This window comes from Crinia signifera, chromosome 4, assembly GCF_055691185.1.
Source record: "Crinia signifera chromosome 4, ASM5569118v1, whole genome shotgun sequence".
Classification (NCBI taxonomy): Eukaryota; Metazoa; Chordata; class Amphibia; order Anura; family Myobatrachidae; genus Crinia; species Crinia signifera.
This window is the reverse complement of record NC_139220.1, coordinates 339,987,211-340,013,089: the sequence shown is the minus strand read 5'-3', so window position 1 is coordinate 340,013,089 and position 25,879 is coordinate 339,987,211. Positions and strand designations below refer to the sequence as shown.

General features: G+C 44.0%; 1 long non-coding RNA gene across 1 annotated transcript; it reads right to left on the bottom strand.

The window, feature by feature from the left end:
- Positions 1 to 2: 2 nt before the first annotated feature.
- LOC146076069 (uncharacterized) lies at positions 3 to 25,879 on the bottom strand. The gene is made up of 2 exons (XR_014473686.1): positions 25,681 to 25,879; positions 3 to 612 (listed from the first exon to the last, which is right to left on the bottom strand). It is a non-coding gene; the product is annotated as an uncharacterized LOC146076069 (long non-coding RNA).

The following is a 25,879-nucleotide window of genomic DNA, read 5'->3' as shown; positions in this document are numbered from 1 at the left end:
TATCCTATTAGAGTATTTATTCCCCAAAGCGCTCATGGATGCCATTGGAAGAGTATCAATTAATGGGCATTGCTGCTCTGTGACACAGGGATGGGAATCCGCATAGGGGTGGGGTTAAGAGCTTGATGGGGAAGGGGGTAATCTTAGTGGGAGGACCCAAGAGAAAACCATTGCTGCCTATGTGTTGTTGCTGTTGTCCATACTGTACCATCGACCTTAAGTACCGTAGAATACAATGATGATGATGGAGGACTATTGATGATGATGGCCAATGAATGATGATGATGATAGTCAGTTGATGATGATGGCCCTCCATTAGCGCCATAACTAATAATAGGTCTTATGTACTAAGCATTCTACTGGAAGTGGCCTCGGAGTCAGATGGAAAGAAAGGGCATTTCACAAACCATAAAGTAGGGTCCATGCAGAATTGTTCTTTTTGTGACACCAAGGTCCTGTGCAACATGGGGGTACCGATGCGCTGTGACCAGGGGGTTCAGGCTGAACGTGAACGGACAGTTATTGTGGTTAGTGAGAGATGTGGCACCATTTACAGTGCTCTCTGGTAAATAACCTGGGGGAGGATTCCCTTTTCTGCTGGACCAATCTTACCTGCAGGAGAGAAACAGCATTATTTCTATGTCCGAATAGCAAGGCTCCCCAACACCAGGGCTCCCTTTATATGTGTTTTTTTTTTAATGTTTCACTTTTGGAAAAACCCTTAACAGAGACGGATTAAGGGGTTGCACAGGTGGTCAGTATCCCAGGGCCCTCTAACTAAGGGGAGGAAAAACAGGGGTGGGGGACCCGCACCATGTATCTTTGGTGACAGTTTATAGACGAGTCAGTCAGAAGGGAATTTTAGCATATATATTCCCTTATTGGATTAGGGTGCTGTCTACTGATTTAAATATAGTATACAATAAGAAAAAAGAAAAGAAATCAGTTTGCTGGGACGCACTCCTCATTCACATAGTCTTGAGTGACTAAAAACAACTTTATATTGTACCTTAAGGTGTAGTTTTTACAAATAACTCTATAACTAACAGGCCATTATTTTTATTTGGTTTTTATTGCGTCATTTTATTAATTATATGACCTGATAGTCTAATTCCCTGTGACAGGGATTGGTGTGGCGAACAATATTTAAAAAAGAATGATAGATATAGAGAAAAAGAAGTTGAAAGATTAAAATTAGTCTCTGTAATCCGTTTACAATTATACTCAAAAGAGGCTTTAGTGATGCCTTATAGGATGTGATGTGCCAAATGTGATTGTTTTTTATCTTTTATATATATATATATATATACTGTATATATATATATATATATATATATATATATATATATCTAGGCGCTATATTGCCTTGCCCAGTTTTTTCAAGGTCTCTCAGTGAGATTATACTCTAATATAGTTGGTGTGTGCTGTTCCTAGTTGCAACAAAGATAGTACTGTTATTATTTCAACAGAAAGTTTTGCAACAGTTGCATAAAGGTATCTACTGGATACTTCTATTCTGTGATGTTAAGTGACCGATCTCTCTGTCAGATTGGTATTAAACTCACCATCAGGTATCCCCCTGGCCCACCTGTCTGTTGATACACTTAAATACAACTTACTTAAACCTTATCTAAACTTAACCTAAAATAAAGACACGACACAAAGTGCTGGCGTTTCAAAACAGAATGTCAAATTTATTTGACAATTAAACTAAGGCTATGAATGGTGGCGGCACCAAAGAACGGTCATTATAGGAAAGGTGGGGTTAAAGATCACTTAATCATACATACAACGCTGGATGACCACTCTCCCTGGTCAGCCACCAGGCCTGGTGGTGACGGCCATCCCCCGGGCAGAAGCGTGGCCCATGACAATCGTTGTCGAGGGAGAGTGCACCCCCACTACCTACACACATACAGAGTTCTTAAAGAATGACCGTTCTTTACCGCCGCCGAAGAGGAAAAGAAACAGGGAAGGGTGGGTGGGGCTTCTTGGACAGGGGGTGATCACTCTAAACTCGTGATCATTCCTACCCTGCATAGACCCTCCCCCCTGTTCTGATAGGCCTTGTGCCCATCCTCATTAGCATAGCATGTGATCAACAGCAGAGTGTAACCTGTGAGAACCCTTAGTGGTTTATGTCACCTCAGGCTTATTCAGCCTTCTGTGTTTCTTTCTTATAACAGATTCACTTCTACTTCATGATCATTTGTTTAATCGAGCCTATAGAATGCACCCCTGTACTGTAATTAGCTTAGGATATAACCATATTCATTTGTGTTAAATTGCCTTTTGTTATCTGGCATATATCTTGGAAATATATACGTTGTGGACATGCAACTGCACTGTCCCAGATTAGTGCTTTATTCGCATACACTTCCTCAGAACTTAGATTAGAGTTGTGTCTGTCGCTTGAGCCTGTCACCACTCTCTCTCTGTCTGATATGTCACCCTTATGTCCGCATTGTGCGATCTACAGGTTGTATCATATATATGTGTACGCACTGTGCCCGATTGGGTCAGATAGTGTCCACACTGGGCAGTTTTCTAGTGCAGGTATATTTATATATCAAGATATGGTTTTATATCCCTTACATACACTATGTTAGTGCAGTGGTAGGTAGTATTAGGCAAGTACACATTTGTGCATATCGAGTGATAAGATCTTTAATAGTTAGATCACTATTTGTTTAATCACAGTCATTGGGCAATTTTCATAACTCAGTCATTGTTATTTATTTATGTACACACAGAGCGATTTGATTTTAGCGGTTTGTTCACCCAGTGACTTTATTGTACACACTGAGCGATTTTTTTCACAGATCAATCATTGTTGTCCAATCATTGTATTTAACCCCTTCCCGACATTTGACGTACATTTACGTCATGGTCGGGATGTACTTCCCGACACATGGCATAAATGTACGTCATGCCTTTGAATTGTCACCGCGTCTACAGACGCGGTGACAGAGGGACGATGTCTGCTGTCCCTGACAGCAGACATCCTCCCTCATTGCCCAGGGGGGGCAGCGATGCCCCCCGTCATGGGCGATCGCTGCGATTGGCTGTTCAAACGTGAACAGCCAAAAGCAGCGTTAAACTGTGTGATGTGTAAAATTTAGACTCTGCTGCCCCCTAGTGTCCAAAAAAATGAAAGGAGGTTGAAATAATGATGTTATAATAAAGTTTAGATATGGTTTATGTTAGTTATTAACTATTTTGAGTGGTATGATTATTTGTCTCACAAGCAGAAAATTTTACATTTTGCAAATAGCAAAATGTTCCATTTTTTTACGACATTTTGGTATTTTTCACAAAAAAAAAAAACTGTATCGACCAAAATTTACCACTAATTTAAAGTACAATGTGTCACGGGAAAACAATCTCAAAATCACTGGGATAAGTAAAAGCAAAAAAAAGTTATCCCCACTTAAGTGATACCTGTCAGATTTGAAAAATCTGTAAGGAAGGCAAAAACAGGCTGTGTCGGGAAGGGGTTAATATACCTTTTTGCCAATATAGTACTAGTAGGCAAGGATGTGTATTCTTCCACAGTTAAATTAGCACATATACTGGATGGTATATTACAGTGATAGAGTTTGGGGTTAAGATCTGAGCATATATATGCCGATGTCAGGTTTATGCTCGCACGCTGCTGACCGTCTGCTTTATTTATATACAGCGTGTGCTAAGTCCCTTTCCTTCACTCTCATCTATGAATACATGCTACTGCACCTATTTCATATCTCTGGGCAGTGCATGTGTTCAATACATAGGCTTATCCGTAGTGTGCTGTGTCTCAGCCGGAATATTCGCAAACAGCGTGTAGCCGGCTTATTGAACACGCTGTCAGGCGTCTGCCTCTATCACAGACAGCGTGTGCCAGCGCTTGTTATATGCGCTCCGCTTTCTGAGACTCCCCGCCGCCTATCCCACACTGATGCTGGGTGAGACCCGAATATTAAACAATTACAAACAATACATTTGGCTACATCAATTTAACAGATTAATAAGAGACATTTGCCAATGCGCATTTCGCCCTACAGGCTTTTTCAAGGCTTCAACCTCTATCTAAGGGGGCCCTCCGGCCACAGTTTCTCAGAGCACTCCATGCTAGCAGCACTTGCTGGGGCAGACCTATCACTGGAGGTCTGTCCTCGGAGAAGTCCCCAGAGAGCAGATTCACTCCTCCGAAGTGCTGCTGTCCCTGGTTCTGTGCCGGGGGCCTTGCTCCAGGCTGTGGCTGTTGTCGTGTATAGAGGTGAGTGGTGCTGCCGTCCCTGGTTCTGTGCCGGGTTCCTTGCTCCAGGCTGTGGCTGTTGTCGTGTATAGAGGTGAGTGGTGCTGCCGTCTCTGGTTCTGTGCTGGGTTCCTTGCTCCAGGCTGTGGCTGTTGTCGTGTATAGAGGCGAGTGGTGCTGCCGTCCCTGGTTCTGTGCCGGGTTCCTTGTTCCAGGCTGTGGCTGTTGTCGTGTATAGAGGTGAGTGGTGCTGCCGTCCCTGGTTCTGTGCCGGGTTCCTTGTTCCAGTTTGTGGCTGTTGTCGTGTATAGAGGTGAGTGGCGCTGCCGTCCCTGGTTCTGTGCCGGGTTCCTTGTTCCAGTTTGTGGCTGTTGTCGTGTATAGAGGTGAGTGGCGCTGCCGTCCCTGGTTCTGTGCCGGGTTCCTTGTTCCAGGTTGTGGCTGTTGTCGTGTATAGGTGAGTGGCGCTGCCGTCCCTGGTTCTGTGCCGGGTTCCTTGTTCCAGTTTGTGGCTGTTGTCGTGTATAGAGGTTAGTGGTGCTGCCGTCCCTGGTTCTGTGCTGGGTTCCTTGTTCCAGGCTGTGGCTGTTGTCGTGTATAGAGGTGAGTGCTGCTGCTGTCCCTGGTTCTGTGCCCGGTTCCGTGTTCCAGGCTGTGGCTGTTGTCGTGTATAGAGGTGAGTGCTGCTGCTGTCCCTGGTTCTGTGCCCGGTTCCGTGTTCGAGGCTGTGGCTGTTGTCGTGTATAGAGGTGAGTGGTGCTGCCGTCCCGGGTTCTGTGCCGGGTTCCTTGTTCCAGGCTGTGGCTGTTGTGTATAGAGGTGATTGGTGCTGCCGTCCCTGGTTCTGTGCCGGGTTCCTTGTTCCAGGTTGTGGCTGTTGTCGTGTATAGAGGTGAGTGGTGATGCCGTCCCTGGTTCTGTGCCGGGTTCCTTGTTCCAGGTTGTGGCTGTTGTCGTGTATAGAGGTGAGTGGTGCTGCCGTCCCTGGTTCTGTGCCGGGTTCCTTGTTCCAGGTTGTGGCTGTTGTCGTGTATAGAGGTGAGTGGTGCTGCCGTCCCTGGTTCTGTGCCGGGTTCCTTGCTCCAGGTTGTGGCTGTTGTCGTGTATAGAGGTGAGTGGTGCTGCCGTCCCTGGTTCTGTGCCGGGTTCCTTGTTCCAGGCTGTGGCTTTTGTCATGTATAGGAGGAGAGTGGTGCTGCCGTCCCGGGTTCTGTGCCGGGTTCCTTGTTCCAGGCTGTGGCTGTTGTCGTGTATAGAGGTGAGTGGTGCTGCCGTCCCTGGTTCTGTGCTGGGTTCCTTGTTCCAGGCTGTGGCTGTTGTCGTGTATAGAGGTGAGTGCTGCTGCCGTCCCTGGTTCTGTGCCGGGTTCCTTGTTCCAGGCTGCGGATGTTGTCGTGTATAGAGGTGAGTGGTGCTGCCGTTCCTGGTTCTGTGCCGGGTTCCTTGTTCCAGGTTGTGGCTTTTGTCGTGTATAGAGGTGAGTGGCACTGCCGTCCCTGGTTCTGTGCCCGGTTCCTTGTTCCAGGCTTTGGCTGTTGTCGTGTATAGAGGTGAGTGGTGCTGCCGTCCCTGGTTCTGTGCCGGGTTCCTTGTTCCAGGCTGCGGATGTTGTCGTGTATAGAGGTGAGTGGTGCTGCCGTCCCTGGTTCTGTGCCGGGTTCCTTGTTCCAGGCTGCGGATGTTGTCGTGTATAGAGGTGAGTGGTGCTGCCGTCCCTGGTTCTGTGCCGGGTTCCTTGTTCCAGGCTGCGGATGTTGTCGTGTATAGAGGTGAGTGGTGCTGCCGTCCCTAGTTCTGTGCCGGGTTCCTTGTTCCAGGTTGTGGCTGTTGTCGTGTATAGAGGTGAGTGCTGCTGCCGTCCCTGGTTCTGTGCCGGGTTCCTTGTTCCAGGCTGCGGATGTTGTCGTGTATAGAGGTGAGTGGTGCTGCCGTCCCTGGTTCTGTGCCGGGTTCCTTGTTCCAGGTTGTGGCTGTTGTCGTGTATAGAGGTGAGTGGTGCTGCCGTCCCTGGTTCTGTGCCGGGTTCCTTGCTCCAGGTTGTGGCTGTTGTCGTGTATAGAGGTGAGTGGTGCTGCCGTCCCTGGTTCTGTGCCGGGTTCCTTGTTCCAGGCTGTGGCTTTTGTCATGTATAGGAGGAGAGTGGTGCTGCCGTCCCGGGTTCTGTGCCGGGTTCCTTGTTCCAGGCTGTGGCTGTTGTCGTGTATAGAGGTGAGTGGTGCTGCCGTCCCTGGTTCTGTGCTGGGTTCCTTGTTCCAGGCTGTGGCTGTTGTCGTGTATAGAGGTGAGTGCTGCTGCCGTCCCTGGTTCTGTGCCGGGTTCCTTGTTCCAGGCTGCGGATGTTGTCGTGTATAGAGGTGAGTGGTGCTGCCGTTCCTGGTTCTGTGCCGGGTTCCTTGTTCCAGGTTGTGGCTTTTGTCGTGTATAGAGGTGAGTGGCACTGCCGTCCCTGGTTCTGTGCCCGGTTCCTTGTTCCAGGCTTTGGCTGTTGTCGTGTATAGAGGTGAGTGGTGCTGCCGTCCCTGGTTCTGTGCCGGGTTCCTTGCTCCAGGTTGTGGCTGCTGTTGTCGTGTATAGAGGTGAGTGGTGCTGCCGTCCCTGGTTCTGTGCCGGGTTCCTTGTTCCAGGCTGTGGCTGTTGTGTATAGAGGTGAGTGGTGCTGCCGTCCCGGGTTCTGTGCCGGGTTCCTTGTTCCAGGCTGTGGCTGTTGTGTATAGAGGTGATTGGTGCTGCCGTCCCTGGTTCTGTGCCGGGTTCCTTGTTCCAGGTTGTGGCTGTTGTCGTGTATAGAGGTGAGTGGTGATGCCGTCCCTGGTTCTGTGCCGGGTTCCTTGTTCCAGGTTGTGGCTGTTGTCGTGTATAGAGGTGAGTGGTGCTGCCGTCCCTGGTTCTGTGCCGGGTTCCTTGTTCCAGGTTGTGGCTGTTGTCGTGTATAGAGGTGAGTGGTGCTGCCGTCCCTGGTTCTGTGCCGGGTTCCTTGCTCCAGGTTGTGGCTGTTGTCGTGTATAGAGGTGAGTGGTGCTGCCGTCCCTGGTTCTGTGCCGGGTTCCTTGTTCCAGGCTGTGGCTTTTGTCATGTATAGGAGGAGAGTGGTGCTGCCGTCCCGGGTTCTGTGCCGGGTTCCTTGTTCCAGGCTGTGGCTGTTGTCGTGTATAGAGGTGAGTGGTGCTGCCGTCCCTGGTTCTGTGCTGGGTTCCTTGTTCCAGGCTGTGGCTGTTGTCGTGTATAGAGGTGAGTGCTGCTGCCGTCCCTGGTTCTGTGCCGGGTTCCTTGTTCCAGGCTGCGGATGTTGTCGTGTATAGAGGTGAGTGGTGCTGCCGTTCCTGGTTCTGTGCCGGGTTCCTTGTTCCAGGTTGTGGGTTTTGTCGTGTATAGAGGTGAGTGGCACTGCCGTCCCTGGTTCTGTGCCCGGTTCCTTGTTCCAGGCTTTGGCTGTTGTCGTGTATAGAGGTGAGTGGTGCTGCCGTCCCTGGTTCTGTGCCGGGTTCCTTGCTCCAGGTTGTGGCTGCTGTTGTCGTGTATAGAGGTGAGTGGTGCTGCCGTCCCTGGTTCTGTGCCGGGTTCCTTGTTCCAGGCTGTGGCTGTTGTGTATAGAGGTGAGTTGTGCTGCCGTCCCTGGTTCTGTGCCGGGTTCCTTGTTCCAGGTTGTGGCTGTTGTCATGTATAGAGGTGAGTGGTGCTGCCGTCCCTGGTTCTGTGCCGGGTTCCTTGTTCCAGGTTGTGGCTGTTGTCGTGTATAGAGGTGAGTGGCGCTGCTGTCCCTGGTTCTGTGGTGCTGCCGTCCCTGGTTCTGTGCCGGGTTCCTTGTTCCAGGCTGTGGCTGTTGTCGTGTATAGAGGTGAGTGGTGCTGCTGTCCCTGGTTCTGTGCCGGATTCCTTGCTCCAGGCTGTGACTGTTGTCGTGTATAGAGGTGAGTGGCGCTGCTGTCCCTGGTTCTGTGGTGCTGCCGTCCCTGGTTCTGTGCCGGGTTCCTTGTTCCAGGTTGTGGCTGTTGTCGTGTATAGAGGTGAGTGGTGCTGCTGTCCCTGGTTCTGTGCCGGGTTCCTTGCTCCAGGTTGTGGCTGTTGTCGTGTATAGAGGTGAGTGGTGCTGCTGTCCCTGGTTCTGTGCCGGGTTCCTTGCTCCAGGTTGTGGCTGTTGTCGTGTATAGAGGTGAGTGGCGCTGCTGTCCCTGGTTCTGTGGTGCTGCCGTCCCTGGTTCTGTGCCGGGTTCCTTGCTCCAGGCTGTGGCTGTTGTCGTGTATAGAGGTGAGTGGTGCTGCCGTCCCTGGTTCTGTGCCGGGTTCCTTGTTCCAGGTTGTGGCTGTTGTGTATAGAGGTGAGTGGTGCTGCTGTCACTGGTTCTGTGAAGGGTTCCTTGCTCCAGGCTGTGGCTGTTGTCGTGTATAGAGGTGAGTGGTGCTGCCGTCCCTGGTTCTGTGACGGGTTCCTTGTTCCAGGTTGTGGCTGTTGTCGTGTATAGAGGTGAGTGGTGCTGCTGTCCCTGGTTCTGTGCCGGGTTCCTTGCTCCAGGCTGTGACTGTTGTCGTGTATAGAGGTGAGTGGCGCTGCCGTCCCTGGTTCTGTGCCGGGTTCCTTGTTCCAGGCTGTGGATGTTGTCGTGTATAGAGGTGAGTGGCGCTGCTGTCCCAGTCGATATATTGGACGATTTATCAGAAATCAGCCAATCTGCAGATACATCATTCTAGTGTGTGGGCACCTTTATGGTGTGTACACACGGTGACATTCCCTTGCTATTCGACTTAAGATTTGAGTGTTATGCAACCTTTGCTATCTCTGTACTATTTACAATCTGCATTAGATCTGCGCTATATCGTCATTGCTGTTCTGTCTATCTTTGATTTTTATTGTCACAGGAGCGCGTATCAGGATCGGAATCGCAAGGTAAAAACCTGTGCGATCTGCATGCGATTTGACTAGTCAAAATCTAATGTTAAATCTTGCCGTGTGTACACAGCACCAAAGGGTCCTGGCAAATCTCCTTAATGGAGAGCACAGAGAGAAGGCAGCCGTATCTGCCCAAGGTCTGTTCAGTCCAGTCACATGGAGCCCCGGGCGGGATTCGGAGGTCTGATAGGCAGTTGCAGCGTCCTATATGGATGAGTGGGAATCTGGATTAGAGGCCGATTCTGGTTCACATGGAGTGAACAGACTTTGCCCACTGCCCTGATGGTTGGTACATGTGCAGACGGCCACAATGAGTTACTCACTCGCAGGCTATTCGCAGAGGGGACGGAGGTGGCACTGGGACATGGAAATGGGCAACCTCATGTAAACGCTGGGCATTCCCATAAGTACATGGGCAGGCCGATGCCTGCCAGGTGCGAGCAGCTGATGTCACATGACATAGACCCCGTCTTTGTCCCTGCGGCTGTAGATATAACTCAGTTGGGCGGCGACCACCAAGTGATCTCGCCTGCTGCGGGCACATGCCAGGTCATCCCCTCGTATGGTTGCAGGGGAAATGGCGGTATGGGGGAGGGGTGGCATGGCGGCATCACAGAGCACATCTTACCGAGCCAACCAGAATCAGGGCTGCCACCAGGAATTTTGGGGCCGGGACGGATTTCCCCCATGCTGGGCACCGTGGAGTTGCCCACGACGGATGTGCTGTAAGTGCAGGAGGTAGATGTAATTGTACATAGAGTATCTCGCAGTATCTAATGCTGGTGCCTGCGGACCCCGCTCCCCCCCCTCATCTCCCCTCCCTTCACTTACCACCTGACTCAGCAGGTCCCGGAGCACAGGGCAGCCAATTATAGTGCAGCACCTGCTGGTGAGCCAATCAGAGCTCATGTGCCAACAGCCGCTCTGATTGGCTAACGTACATGAGCTCTGATTGGCTCAAAAGCTAGTGCAGCATTTTAACTGGCCGCCAGCGTCCTGCATTGAAGAAGACTGTCCTCCGGGACCTGCTGAGTCCCTAGGAGTGAGCGCAGCGCAGGCAGCACAGCGGAGGGTTGCGGTGGGCAAAATGAGCTGCCCAGGCCCCGGGACAGCTGTACCCACAGCACCCCCCTGTTGGTGGCCCTGACCAGAATAACCCCGAGTGCGATTACAGGCAGTCTTAGACCGGATTAGAAGGGCAGAGCAAGGGAAGAAGTGAAATACTTGGGGTTTACCACAGGTAGAGGTCTGATTAAGCCCAATTGGGGCTATGCAAAACTGGTCCCATCCAGTAAGTACAAAACCAGCTGGGAGCCTTTTTGGGGATGTGTATTTCTAACCTGGCCACCACAGCAGTCCCTTTGTCAGACCTCACCAAAGGAAAACAGCCAAATATGTGAACCCCGATGAAGAAAAACCTTTCTGGGGTTAAACACAGCACTGTGCACACAACCGGTGTTATAACACCATACTTTATTTATTTATTAGCAGTTTCTTATATACCTGTAGCGCACACATATTCCACAGCGCTGTACAGAGACTATTATTACCAGTTATTATATAGCGCACACATATTCCGCAGCGCTGTACAGAGAATATTATTACCAGTTATTATATAGCGCACACATATTCCACAGCACTGTACAGAGACTATTATTACCAGTTATTATATAGCGCACACATATTCCGCAGCGCTGTACAGAGACTATTATTACCAGTTATTATATAGCGCACACATATTCCGCAGCGCTGTACAGAGACTATTATTACCAGTTATTATATAGCGCACACATATTCCGCAGCGCTGTACAGAGAATATTATTACCATTTATTATATAGAGCACACATATTCCGCAGCGCTGTACAGAGACTATTATTACCAGTTATTATATAGCGCACACATATTCCGCAGTGCTGTACAGAGAATATTATTACCAGTTATTTATATAGCGCACACATATTCCACAGCACTGTACAGAGACTATTATTACCAGTTATTATATAGCGCACACATATTCCGCAGCGCTGTACAGAGACTATTATTACCAGTTATTATATAGCGCACACATATTCCGCAGCGCTGTACAGAGACTATTATTACCAGTTATTATATAGCGCACACATATTCCGCAGCGCTGTACAGAGAATATTATTACCATTTATTATATAGAGCACACATATTCCGCAGCGCTGTACAGAGACTATTATTACCAGTTATTATATAGCGCACACATATTCCGCAGTGCTGTACAGAGAATATTATTACCAGTTATTTATATAGCGCACACATATTCCGCAGCCCGGTACAGTGACTATTATTACCAGTTATTATATAGCGCACACATATTCCGCAGCGCTGTACAGAGACTATTATTACCAGTTATTTATATAGCGCACACATATTCCGCAGCGCTGTACAGAGAATATTATTACCAGTTATTATATAGCACACACATATTCCGCTACGCTGTACAGAGAATATTATTACCAGTTATTATATAGCGCACACATATTCCGCAGCGCTGTACAGAGACTATTATTACCAGTTATTATATAGCGCACACATATTCCGCAGCGCTGTACAGAGAATATTATTACCAGTTATTATATAGCGCACACATATTCCGCAGCGCTGTACAGAGAATATTATTACCAGTTATTATATAGCGCACACATATTCCGCAGCGCTGTACAGAGACTATTATTACCAGTTATTATATAGAGCACACATATTCCACAGCGCTGTACAGAGACTATTATTACCAGTTATTATATAGCGCACACATATTCCGCAGCGCTGTACAGAGACTATTATTACCAGTTATTATATAGCGCACACATATTCCACAGCGCTGTACAGAGACTATTATTACCAGTTATTATATAGCGCACACATATTCCACAGCGCTGTACAGAGACTATTATTACCAGTTATTACATAGCGCACACATATTCCGCAGCGCTGTACAGAGAATATTATTACCAGTTATTATACAGCGCACACATATTCCGTAGCGCTGTACAGAGATTATTATTACCAGTTATTATATAGCGCACACATATTCCGCAGCGCTGTACAGAGACTATTATTACCAGTTATTATATAGCGCACACATATTCCACAGCGCTGTACAGAGACTATTATTACCAGTTATTATATAGCGCACACATATTCCGCAGCGCTGTACAGAGACTATTATTACCAGTTATTATATAGCGCACACATATTCCGCAGCGCTGTACAGAGACTATTATTACCAGTTATTATATAGCGCACACATATTCCGCAGCGCTGTACAGAGAATATTATTACCATTTATTATATAGAGCACACATATTCCGCAGCGCTGTACAGAGACTATTATTACCAGTTATTATATAGCGCACACATATTCCGCAGTGCTGTACAGAGAATATTATTACCAGTTATTTATATAGCGCACACATATTCCGCAGCCCGGTACAGTGACTATTATTACCAGTTATTATATAGCGCACACATATTCCGCAGCGCTGTACAGAGACTATTATTACCAGTTATTATATAGAGCACACATATTCCACAGCGCTGTACAGAGACTATTATTACCAGTTATTATATAGCGCACACATATTCCGCAGCGCTGTACAGAGACTATTATTACCAGTTATTATATAGCGCACACATATTCCACAGCGCTGTACAGAGACTATTATTACCAGTTATTATATAGCGCACACATATTCCACAGCGCTGTACAGAGACTATTATTACCAGTTATTACATAGCGCACACATATTCCGCAGCGCTGTACAGAGAATATTATTACCAGTTATTATACAGCGCACACATATTCCGTAGCGCTGTACAGAGATTATTATTACCAGTTATTATATAGCGCACACATATTCCGCAGCGCTGTACAGAGACTATTATTACCAGTTATTATATAGCGCACACATATTCCACAGCGCTGTACAGAGACTATTATTACCAGTTATTATATAGCGCACACATATTCCGCAGCGCTGTACAGAGACTATTATTACCAGTTATTATATAGCGCACACATATTCCTCAGCGCTGTACAGAGAATATTATTACCAGTTATTATATAGCGCACACATATTCCACAGCGCTGTACAGAGAATATTACTACCAGTTATTATATAGCGCACACATATTCCACAGCGCTGTACAGAGACTATTATTACCAGTTATTATATAGCGCACACATATTCCACAGCGCTGTACAGAGACTATTATTACCAGTTATTATATAGCGCACACATATTCCTCAGCGCTGTACAGAGATTATTATTACCAGTTATTATATAGCGCACACATATTCCGCAGCGCTGTACAGAGACTATTATTACCAGTTATTATATAGCGCACACATATTCCACAGCGCTGTACAGAGACTATTATTACCAGTTATTATATAGCGCACACATATTCCGCAGCGCTGTACAGAGACTATTATTACCAGTTATTATATAGAGCACACATATTCCGCAGCGCAGTACAGAGACTATTATTACCAGTTATTATATAGCGCACACATATTCCACAGCGCTGTACAGAGACTATTATTACCAGTTATTATATAGCGCACACATATTCCGCAGCGCTGTACAGAGACTATTATTACCAGTTATTATATAGCGCACACATATTCCGCAGCGCTGTACAGAGACTATTATTACCAGTTATTATATAGCGCACACATATTCCGCAGCGCTGTACAGAGACTATTATTACCAGTTATTATATAGCGCACACATATTCCGCAGCGCTGTACAGAGACTATTATTACCAGTTATTATATAGCGCACACATATTCCACAGCACTGTACAGAGAATATTATTACCAGTTATTATATAGCGCACACATATTCCGCAGCGCTGTACAGAGAATATTATTACCAGTTATTATATAGCGCACACATATTCCGCAGCGCTGTACAGAGACTATTATTACCAGTTATTATATAGCGCACACATATTCCGCAGCGCTGTACAGAGACTATTATTACCAGTTATTATATAGCGCACACATATTCCGTAGCACTGTACAGAGAATATTATTACCAGTTATTATATAGCGCACATATTCCGCAGCGCTGTACAGAGACTATTATTACCAGTTATTATATAGCGCACACATATTCCACAGCGCTGTACAGAGACTATTATTACCAGTTATTATATAGCGCACACATATTCCGCAGCGCTGTACAGAGACTATTATTACCAGTTATTATACAGCGCACACATATTCCGCAGCGCTGTACAGAGAATATTATTACCAGTTATTATACAGCGCACACATATTCCGTAGCGCTGTACAGAGATTATTATTACCAGTTATTATATAGCGCACACATATTCCGCAGCGCTGTACAGAGACTATTATTACCAGTTATTATATAGCGCACACATATTCCGCAGCGCTGTACAGAGACTATTATTACCAGTTATTATATAGCGCACACATATTCCGCAGCGCTGTACAGAGACTATTATTACCAGTTATTATATAGCGCACACATATTCCTCAGCGCTGTACAGAGAATATTATTACCAGTTATTATATAGCGCACACATATTCCACAGCGCTGTACAGAGAATATTACTACCAGTTATTATATAGCGCACACATATTCCACAGCGCTGTACAGAGACTATTATTACCAGTTATTATATAGCGCACACATATTCCACAGCGCTGTACAGAGACTATTATTACCAGTTATTATATAGCGCACACATATTCCTCAGCGCTGTACAGAGATTATTATTACCAGTTATTATATAGCGCACACATATTCCGCAGCGCTGTACAGAGACTATTATTACCAGTTATTATATAGCGCACACATATTCCGCAGCGCTGTACAGAGACTATTATTACCAGTTATTTATATAGCTCACACATATTCCGCAGTGCTGTACAGAGACTATTATTACCAGTTATTATATAGCGCACACATATTCCGCAGCGCTGTACAGAGAATATTATTACCATTTATTTATATAGTGCACACATATTCCACAGCGCTGTACAGAGAATATTATTTCCAGTTACTTATATAGCGCACACATATTCCGCAGCGCTGTACAGAGACTATTATTACCAGTTATTATATAGCGCACACATCTTCCGTAGCGCTGTACAGAGAATATTATTACCAGTTATTATATAGCGCACACATATTCCGCAGTGCTGTACAGAGACTATTATTACCAGTTATTATATAGCGCACACATATTCCACAGCGCTGTACAGAGAATATTATTACCAGTTATTATATAGCGCACACATATTCCTTAGCACTGTACAGAGAATATTATTACCAGTTATTATATAGCGCACATATTCCGCAGCGCTGTACAGAGACTATTATTACCAGTTATTATATAGCGCACACATATTCCACAGCGCTGTACAGAGACTATTATTACCAGTTATTATATAGCGCACACATATTCCGCAGCTCTGTACAGAGAATATTATTACCAGTTATTTATATAGCGCACACATATTCCGCAGCGCTGTACAGAGAATATTATTACCAGTTATTATATAGCGCACACATATTCCACAGCGCTGTACAGAGAATATTATCACCAGTTATTTATATAGCTCACACATATTCCGCAGCGCTGTACAGAGACTATTATTACCAGTTATTATATAGCGCACACATATTCCGCAGCGCTGTACAGAGACTATTATTACCAGTTATTTATATAGCGCACACATATTCCGCAGCGATGTACAGCGACTATTATTACCAGATATTATATAGCGCACACATATTCCACAGCGCTGTACAGAGAATATTATTTCCAGTTATTATATAGCGCACACATATTCCGCAGCACTGTACAGAGACTATTACCAGTTATTATATAACGCACACATATTCCGCAGCGCTGTACAGAGACTATTATTACCAGTTATTATATAGCGCACACATATTCCGCAGCGCAGTACAGAGAATATTATTACCAGTTATTATATAGCGCACACATATTCCGCAGCGCAGTACAGAGAATATTATTACCAGTTATTATATAGCGCACACATATTCCGCAGCGCTGTACAGAGAATATTATTACCAGTTATTATATAGCGCACTCATATTCCGCAGTGCTGTACAGAGAATATTATTACCAGTTATTATATAGCGCACACATATTCCACAGCGCTGTACAGAGACTATTATTACCGGTTATTATATAGCGCACACATATTCCGCAGCGCTGTACAGAGACTATTATTACCAGTTATTATATAATGCACACATATTCCGCAGTGCTGTACAGAGATTATTATTACCAGTTATTATATAGCGCACACATATTCCGCAGCGCTGTACAGAGACTATTATTACCAGTTATTTATATAGCTCACACATATTCCGCAGTGCTGTACAGAGACTATTATTACCAGTTATTATATAGCGCACACATATTCCACAGCGCTGTACAGAGAATATTATTACCAGTTATTATATAATGCACACATATTCCGCAGTGCTGTACAGAGAATATTATTACCAGTTATTTATATAGCTCACACATATTCCGCAGTGCTGTACAGAGACTATTATTACCAGTTATTATATAGCGCACACATCTTCCGTAGCGCTGTACAGAGAATATTATTACCAGTTATTATATAGCGCACACATATTCCGCAGCGCTGTACAGAGACTATTATTACCAGTTATTATATAGCGCACACATATTCCACAGCGCTGTACAGAGATTATTATTACCAGTTATTATATAGCGCACACATATTCTGCAGCGCTGTACAGAGAGTATTATTACCAGTTATTATATAGCGCACACATATTCCGCAGCGCTGTACAGAGACTATTATTACCAGTTATTATATAGCGCACACATATTCCGCAGCGCTGTACAGAGAATATTATTACCAGTTATTATATAGCGCACACATATTCCACAGCGCTGTACAGAGAATATTATTACCAGTAATTATATAGCACACACATATTCCGCAGCGCTGTACAGAGACTATTATTACCAGTTATTATATAGCGCACACATATTCCGCAGCGCTGTACAGAGACTATTATTACCAGTTATTATATAGCGCACACATATTCCGCAGCGCTGTACAGAGACTATTATTACCAGTTATTATATAGCGCACACATATTCCACAGCGCTGTACAGAGAATATTATTACCAGTTATTATATAGTGCACACATATTCCGCAGCGATGTACAGAGACTATTATTACCAGTTATTATATAGCACACATATTCCGCAGCGCTGTACAGAGACTATTACCAGTTATTGTATAGCGCACACATATTCCGCAGCGCTGTACAGAGACTATTATTACCAGTTATTATATAGCGCACACATATTCCGCAGCGCTGTATAGAGAATATTATTACCAGTTATTATATAGCGCACACATATTCCGCAGCGCTGTACAGAGATTATTATTACCAGTTATTATATAGCGCACACATATTCCGCATCGCTGTACAGAGAATATTATTACCAGTTATTATATAGCGCACACATATTCCGCAGCGCTGTACAGAGACTATTATTACCAGTTATTATATAGCGCACACATATTCCGCAGCGCTGTACAGAGACTATTATTACCAGTTATTATATAGCGCACACATATTCCGCAGCGCTGTATAGAGAATATTATTACCAGTTATTATATAGCGCACACATATTCCGCAGCGCTGTACAGAGATTATTATTACCAGTTATTATATAGCGCACACATATTCCGCATCGCTGTACAGAGAATATTATTACCAGTTATTATATAGCGCACACATATTCCGCAGCGCTGTACAGAGACTATTATTACCAGTTATTATATAGCGCACACATATTCCGCAGCGCTGTACAGAGATTATTATTACCAGTTATTATATAGCGCACACATATTCCGCATCGCTGTACAGAGACTATTATTACCAGTTATTATATAGCGCACACATATTCCGCAGCGCTGTACAGAGACTATTACCAGTTATTATATAGCGCACACATATTCCGCAGCGCTGTACAGAGAATATTATTTCCAGTTATTATATAGCGCACACATATTCCACAGCGCTGTACAGAGAATATTATTACCAGTTATTATATAACGCACACATATTCCGCAGCGCTGTACAGAGACTATTATTACCAGTTATTATATAGCGCACACATATTCCGCAGCGCTGTACAGAGACTATTATTACCAGTTATTTATATAGCTCACACATATTCCGCAGTGCTGTACAGAGACTATTATTACCAGTTATTATATAGCGCACACATATTCCGCAGCGCTGTACAGAGAATATTATTACCATTTATTTATATAGTGCACACATATTCCACAGCGCTGTACAGAGAATATTATTTCCAGTTACTTATATAGCGCACACATATTCCGCAGCGCTGTACAGAGACTATTATTACCAGTTATTATATAGCGCACACATCTTCCGTAGCGCTGTATAGAGAATATTATTACCAGTTATTATATAGCGCACACATATTCCGCAGTGCTGTACAGAGACTATTATTACCAGTTTTTATATAGCGCACACATATTCCACAGCGCTGTACAGAGAATATTATTACCAGTTATTATATAGCGCACACATATTCCGTAGCACTGTACAGAGAATATTATTACCAGTTATTATATAGCGCACATATTCCGCAGCGCTGTACAGAGACTATTATTACCAGTTATTATATAGCGCACACATATTCCGCAGCTCTGTACAGAGAATATTATTACCAGTTATTTATATAGCGCACACATATTCCGCAGCGCTGTACAGAGAATATTATTACCAGTTATTATATAGCGCACACATATTCCACAGCGCTGTACAGAGAATATTATCACCAGTTATTTATATAGCTCACACATATTCCGCAGCGCTGTACAGAGACTATTATTACCAGTTATTATATAGCGCACACATATTCCGCAGCGCTGTACAGAGACTATTATTACCAGTTATTATATAGCGCACACATATTCCGCAGCGCTGTACAGAGAATATTATTACCAGTTATTATATAGCGCACACATATTCCCCAGCGCTGTACAGAGATATTATTACCAGTTATTATATAGCGCACACATATTCCGCAGCGCTGTACAGAGAATATTATTACCGGTTATTATATAGCGCACACATATTCCGCAGCGATGTACAGCGACTATTATTACCAGATATTATATAGCGCACACATATTCCACAGCGCTGTACAGAGAATATTATTTCCAGTTATTATATAGCGCACACATATTCCGCAGCACTGTACAGAGACTATTATTACCAGTTATTATATAGCGCACACATATTCCGCAGCGCTGTACAGAGACTATTATTACCAGTTATTATATAGCGCACACATATTCCGCAGCTCTGTACAGACTATTATTACCAGTTATTATATAGCACACATATTCCGCAGCGCTGTACAGAGACTATTATTACCAGTTATTATATAGCGCACACATATTCCGCAGCGCAGTACAGAGAATATTATTACCAGTTATTATATAGCGCACACATATTCCGCAGCGCAGTACAGAGAATATTATTACCAGTTATTATATAGCGCACACATATTCCGCAGCGCTGTACAGAGAATATTATTACCAGTTATTATATAGCGCACTCATATTCCGCAGTGCTGTACAGAGAATATTATTACCAGTTATTATATAGCGCACACATATTCCGCAGTGCTGTACAGAGACTATTATTACCAGTTATTATATAGCGCACACATATTCCACAGCGCTGTACAGAGAATATTGTTACCAGTTATTATATAATGCACACATATTCCGCAGTGCTGTACAGAGATTATTATTACCAGTTATTATATAGCGCACACATATTCCACAGCGCTGTACAGAGATTATTATTACCAGTTATTATATAGCGCACACATATTCCACAGCGCTGTACAGAGAATATTATTACCAGTAATTATATAGCACACACATATTCCGCAGCGCTGTACAGAGACTATTATTACCAGTTATTATATAGCGCACACATCTTCCGTAGCGCTGTACAGAGAATATTATTACCAGTTATTATATAGCGCACACATATTCTGCAGCGCTGTACAGAGACTATTATTACCAGTTATTATATAGCGCACACATATTCCGCAGCGCTGTACAGAGAATATTATTACCAGTTATTTATATAGCGCACACATATTCCGCAGCGCTGTACAGAGAATATTATTACCAGTTATTATATAGAGCACACATATTCTACAGCGCTGTACAGAGAATATTATTACCAGTTATTATATAGCGCACACATATTCCGCAGCGCTGTACAGAGAATATTATTACCAGTTATTATATAGCGCACACATATTCCGCAGCGATGTACAGAGACTATTACCAGTTATTATATAGCGCACACATATTCCACAGCGCTGTACAGAGAGTATTATTACCAGTTATTATATAGCGCACACATATTCCGCAGCGCTGTACAGAGACTATTATTACCAGTTATTATATAGCGCACACATATTCCGCAGCGCTGTACAGAGAATATTATTACCAGTAATTATATAGCGCACACATATTCCGCAGCGCTGTACAGAGACTATTATTACCAGTTATTATATAGCGCACACATATTCTGCAGCTCTGTACAGAGAATATTATTACCAGTTATTATATAGCGCACACATATTCCACAGCGCTGTACAGAGAATATTATTACCAGTTATTATATAGCGCACACATATTCCGCAGCGCTGTACAGAGAATATTATTACCAGTTATTATATAGCGCACACATATTCCGCAGCGCTGTACAGAGAATATTATTACCAGTTATTATATAGCGCACACATATTCCGCAGCGCTGTACAGAGACTATTATTACCAGTTATTGTATAGCGCACACATATTCCGCAGCGCTGTACAGAGACTATTATTACCAGTTATTATATAGCGCACACATATTCCGCAGCGCTGTACAGAGACTATTATTACCAGTTATTATATAGCGCACATATTCCGCAGCGCTGTACAGAGACTATTATTACCAGTTATTATATAGCGCACACATATTCCACAGCGCTGTACAGAGATTATTATTACCAGTTATTATATAGCGCACACATATTCCGCAGCGCTGTACAGAGACTATTATTACCAGTTATTATATAGCGCACACATATTCCGCAGCGCTGTACAGAGAATATTATTACCAGTTATTATATAGCGCACACATATTTCGCAGCGCTGTACAGAGAATATTATTACCAGTTATTATATAGCGCACACATATTCCACAGCGCTGTACAGAGATTATTATTACCAGTTATTATATAGCGCATACATATTCCACAGCGCTGTACAGAGACTATTATTACCAGTTATTATATAGCGCACACATATTCCGCAGCGCTGTACAGAGACTATTATTACCAGTTATTATATAGCGCACACATATTCCGCAGCGCTGTACAGAGAATATTATTACCAGTTATTATATAGCGCATACATATTCCACAGCACTGTACAGAGAATATTATTACCAGTGTCTTATATAGCGCACACATATTCCGCAGCGCTGTACAGAGAATATTATTACCAGTTATTATATAGTGCACACATATTCCGCAGCGCTGTACAGAGAATATTATTACCAGTTATTATATAGCGCACACATATTCCGCAGCGATGTACAGAGAATATTATTACCAGTTATTATATAGCGCACACATATTCCGCAGCGCTGTACAGAGACTATTATTACCAGTTATTATATAGCGCACACATATTCCGCAGCGCTGTACAGAGAATATTATTACCAGTTATTATATAGCGCATACATATTCCACAGCGCTGTACAGAGACTATTATTACCAGTTATTATATAGCGCACACATATTCCGCAGCTCTGTACAGAGAATATTATTACCAGTTATTTATATAGCGCACACATATTCCGCAGCGCTGTACAGAGACTATTATTACCAGTTATTATATAGCGCATACATATTCCGCAGCGCTGTACAGAGAATATTATCACCAGTTATTATATAGTGCACACATATTCCGCAGCGCTGTACAGAGATTATTATTACCAGTTATTATATAGCGCACACATATTCCGCAGCGCTGTACAGAGACTATTATTACCAGTTATTTATATAGCGAACACATATTCCCCAGCGCTGTACAGAGACTATTATTACCAGTTATTATATAGTGCACACATATTCCGCAGCGCTGTACAGAGAATATTATTACTAGTTATTATATAGCGCACACATATTCCGCAGCGCTGTACAGAGAATATTACCAGTTATTATATAGCGCACACATTCCGCAGCGCTGTACAGAGACTATTATTACCAGTTATTATATAGCGCACACATATTCCGCAGCGCTGTACAGAGACTATTATTACCAGTTATTATATAGCGCACACATATTCCGCAGCGCTGTACAGAGACTATTATTACCAGTTATTATATAGCGCACACATATTCTGCAGCGCTGTACAGAGAATATTATTACCAGTTATTATATAGCGCACACATATTCCGCAGCGCTGTACAGAGATTATTATTACCAGTTATTATATAGCGCACACATATTCCGCAGCGCTGTACAGAGACTATTATTACCAGTTATTACATAGCGCACACATATTCCGCAGCGCTGTACAGAGACTATTATTACCAGTTATTATATAGCGCACACATATTCCGCAGCGCAGTACAGAGACTATTATTACCAGTTATTATATAGCGCACACATATTCCACAGCGCTGTACAGAGACTATTATTACAAGTTATTATATAGTGCACACATATTCCGCAGCGCTGTACAGAGGATATTATTACCAGTTATTATATAGCGCACACATATTCCACAGCGCTGTACAGAGACTATTACTACCAGTTATTATATAGCGCACATATATTCCACAGCGCTGTACAGAGACTATTATTACCAGTTATTATATAGCGCACACATATTCCACAGCGCTGTACAGAGACTATTATTACCAGTTATTATATAGCGCACACATATTCCACAGCGCTGTACAGAGAATATTACCAGTTATTATATAGCGCACACATATTCCGCAGCGCAGTACAGAGACTATTATTACCAGTTATTATATAGCCCACACATATTCCGCAGGACTGTACAGAGACTATTATTACCAGTTATTATATAGCGCACACATATTCCACAGCGCTGTACAGAGAATATTATTACCAGTTATTATATAGCCCACACATATTCCGCAGGACTGTACAGAGACTATTATTACCAGTTATTATATAGCGCACACATATTCCACAGCGCTGTACAGAGAATATTATTACCAGTTATTATATAGCGCACACATATTCCGCAGCACTGTACAGAGACTATTATTACCAGTTATATATATAGCGCACACATATTCGCAGTGCTGTACAGAGAATATTATTACCAGTTATTATATAGCGCACACATATTCCGCAGCGCTGTACAGAGACTATTATTACCAGTTATTATATAGCCCACACATATTCCGCAGCGATGTACAGAGAATATTATTACCAGTTATTATATAGCGCACACATATTCCGCAGTGATGTACAGAGAATATTACTATCAGTTATTTATATAGCGCACACATATTCCGCAGCGCTGTACAGAGACTATTATTACCAGTTATTATATAGTGCACACATATTCCGCAGCGCTGTACAGAGACTATTATTACCAGTTATTATACAGTGCACACATATTCCGCAGCGCTGTACAGAGAATAGTTGAACACTCACATCAGTCCCTGCCCCAGTGGAGCTTACAATCTATATTCCCTACCACATGTGTAACACCCAGCACTATTTAATATATAATCTCGGTAATGTTTCCAGTTATCCGATGGACAGGTTCTCACTTACACAACAGGACTATAAAGTCGGATTTATTCAGCTGAAACTCATCTGTGTTTATCGTTACCACTGAAAGAACTTTCGGGTTAGTTACCGCAGGCGACTTTGACTAACAATACAATTAATGAACCTGTTCTACTCTTCTGCCGATTAATAAATAGATGTCAGAGCAGAACCAGTCACACAATGCACTGGGTATAGTTACAATACAATACACTGCCTACATTAATACAGTTACATATAAATAACCGTATCCAAGTATTAAAGCAGTTCAACTGAAATGGCCTCGTTGGTGCAGTTATATGGAGCTTCCAGGATCCTTGTACTATAGAACCAAGAATTCAGTGGTGTAACTATGAATTGGGCGCCCCCCCGCTGTTAATGGGCCCCCCCCCCGCACACCCCCACCCCGCACACCCCCACCCCCCTCCCCCGTCTGCAGCCTTACCTGTCTTGCTGGTCCCGGCTCCCTTGCTGGCTTTATTCTTCTGCTATGGAGACGGACCAACACAAAATGTCCGCCCCCATACAGCAGACAGTTCAGAGAACAGTCTGTTATATGGGGTGGACATTTTATTGTGGTCCGTCTCACTAGCAGAAGAATGACCGTCCACCACTGAAGACAGGAAAGGCTGCGGGCGGCGGGCGGGCAAGTGGCGGATGGGAGGGGGCTAACTATAGCACCGCAGCCCCCAGCGCCCCCACATGCACAGCGCCCCCCCCCCCCCCGCGACTGCGGGGGCTGCTGTGCTATAGTTACGCCACTGAAAGGATTTATTTTAGTTAGTAAAGTTGGAATATTGATCCTGTACCTCCAATACTGATGCCATGGCTCCTGTTCCCGACAGGGCCGGTGCTAGGGTGTCTGGCGCCCTCCTGCAAACCAAAAATTTGCGCCCACCCAGCTAAGGGTGATTGCAATAGTATTCACCAGTCTACTTTTTTACTTTACTGTATTGCACTATACTGTATATTTATGTTTTATTTCAGTTATTAAGATATACTGTACATGTATGCGAGTATATTTTTAGAATCCGGGCAGCAGTGCAGCTCAGGTCTTCTCACCACAAAACTTCATTGTTTATGCACCCTTCCTGTTTTCCCCTTTTTTTAAATAACTGAGCGCTATTGCCACTAGGGTTGCCATCTCACTCTTCCATGATTCCTGGAGACCCCCCCCCCCCCCTTCTGATTCTAATGCGCGCGGATGAGTGGGCGTGGCCTCATGATGTAGGCATGGTCTAATAAAAAGTGGGCGTGGTGTCTAAAATATAAGCAGTTATTAAGAAGCTGGAGCTTGAAGAAGAAGTGAATAACAAGCTGGCCGAAGAAGAAGACAACTTCTTCTCGTCACCTTCTCAGTTTTCACTCTCTTTACAGGGAAGAGTGACAGTGGGTGACAAATGGTGACAAAATGGAAGTGTGGGATTAGTATGCAGCAATTCAATAAGGCAGTTGGCCGTTATGTAATTTGCATTAGGTGAAGGAAAGGCAGCGTTAAGTGGCTCACAAAGTAGTGGAGAACTACAAGTCCCAGCAGTCTCCGCATATATAGCCTATCTGACAAGCAGTGGGCCAGTACAATTACCTTCAGCTGCTGGGGCGACTCTGTGTCCGGGCTTCCCTCCCTGTGCGATGTGTGCAGATGGTGATGTCCCCGCTGAAGACGTGAGCCAGGCTGTGTCTGTTTCGGAGTCCCCGCTGCAGCCGCCGCCGGACGAGCTCAGGTCTCTGATTGGTGAAAGTGAGTGATTCTCCCTCATCAGGAAACAGCTGTGATTGGCGGA